Source organism: Pterocles gutturalis, unplaced genomic scaffold (assembly GCF_000699245.1).
Source record: "Pterocles gutturalis isolate BGI_N339 unplaced genomic scaffold, ASM69924v1 scaffold31379, whole genome shotgun sequence".
Taxonomy (NCBI): Eukaryota; Metazoa; Chordata; class Aves; order Pterocliformes; family Pteroclidae; genus Pterocles; species Pterocles gutturalis.
In genome coordinates, this window is record NW_010134230.1 from 30,696 (window position 1) to 32,688 (window position 1,993).

General features: G+C 35.3%; 1 protein-coding gene across 1 annotated transcript in view; it reads left to right on the plus strand.

Moving 5' to 3' along the window:
* Positions 1-1,993, plus strand: part of PSPC1 (paraspeckle component 1) — a gene marked incomplete at its 5' end in the record, with an annotated part of 38,643 nt that overhangs the window by 30,692 nt on the left and 5,958 nt on the right. The window lies entirely within an intron of this gene.

Sequence of the window (1,993 nt, forward strand, 5' to 3'; positions counted from 1 at the left end):
TATGTTCTAGAAATAATCTGATACAAAACAGGAATTTTTCTGTTCAGAAAGCATTTGGCATTCTTTTGGAGGGACTACCTATTCAGAGTAGATGGGACTGTAATTGTATGCAGTGAAATTATGTAGAGCCTAAAATTGGTAAGTTCTTGTTGATGTACCTGACAGAAGATTAATGAGGTGTTCTACAAATTCACTGTAAGTCTGTATTTGCAAATATTCTCAGTTCACTTTTGTGACTTAAAATATTGTCACTGCTAAAAACTGTTACTGTGAAGTCTGAAAAAGTACATTTTTAATAGTTAGTGCTTGCTCCGTGTGTGCAGACTGAAACAGTTGGGAAGTCTACCTACCCAGAATATCTGCTTTTAAACAAGACTGAAACTTAGAATATTTATTTCGGGGGAAAAAAAAGAATCTTACTGAACTGTATTAAACTGTCATATTATATATATATCTTGGAAGGTTCCTCATGTTCATTTAAAATTAAGATGATAATTTTAAGAAAAGTTAGTACTATTTTTGCATGTTTTAAATTTAAAAGTACATAGAAAACTTAGTAAATGTTGCTTGACTTTTTGAGTAATATGAATTTGTAAACTAATTAATCTGCTTGGCCCAGATTTTAGAATAAGTTATTCGCCATTTCCTTGCATTTATTTATTGAGACACATTTACAGCTGCAAAATTGAAGTAGGTTTTTTCTTTCAGTCAAGATGAAGAGCTTTAAAAAATAATTCTAAAGGAAGACATTGTGAAGCTATTTACAAATCATAAGCTGAAGTGTAAATTTTGACTAAATTTTTTTATAGTTGTACTTTTACATATTATTGCAGTCTACTTGAAAATTTAATTTCATTAGGAGACTTTGTAAATATTGATAATGTGGAAACCACTAATGCCAGTTGTCCAGATCCGCAAGATACACATTTAAAATCTGTACATAGAGTGTATTTATAGCAATAGTTAACAGCTCTTTTCTTGTCGTGTTTTAATGGTTGACAGTGATGTTCATCATAGTCTTGCTTTGTAAGCTTTGTGCTATGGCTTGTGATTTTAAACTTGATACAAATGCTTTCAGAAATAAATATGTAGTTCCAAAAGAAGTTACAGTAACAGCCAACTACTATTTTAAAAAGGGAAAAATATCCAGAGTGAATAGGTAGTGTTTGTTTCCACAGTATCTGGATTTTAGGTTGGCTTATTGTAGAGATTTTTTTTTTTCCTCCAGCCCTTTAATAACCCCACCACTACAACCAAAAAAACCTGATCCCAAAAACCTGCAGTACACCTTTAAATAGTATGTCTTTAATTGTAGATCTTAGCATCCTTTCTCAGCATTTATTTTGGAATTGTAACTTTATTTTTAAATGGCCTTTACCTGTGCCTTTTGCAACTTGTCATCATGTGGAGCAGTGGGGAGCTGGAGTATCTTCAGTAATGGAAATGGCTTCATGATAATGTTATTAGAAAGCAAGGTACCTTTGTGACAGTTTTAATTAGTGTTGGACTGACTTGTGCAGGGCCACTTATTTTTTATGTTGTTTTCTGCAGCCAACAAGTTCTGACAACATCTGTATGCCTCACCATAGCACTTAACTGGATCTGTAGCACTAGGTGCCGCTGATAAACTTGTGAATATGGGGAGGGGAAGGCTTTGGTACCTGTCTCATTGGACCATTGATGAGGGTTATTGACTGTGGCTTGTTGCCAGCTGTGCCAGACCTTGGCATGTGCAGTTTGGACACTTGGAGTGTACTGTTTTGGCCCTTTGGATTGAAGAAAAATAAATTTTTTTAGTGTCTGTGCGCTGTGGCATAAACACTGATTGACGACTGCTTTCCATCTGTTGCTGAATCTGGTCCAGTGAATTAACAGCTAACATCAGTGTCCCACCAACAAGAATGGGCGATCGAGTGGTTAGCTCTTAGGGTCTGCTTTGGATCTAGGAGGACCTCTGAGGTACAGCTAAAATGCCATGGTGGCCTCCTGCTGA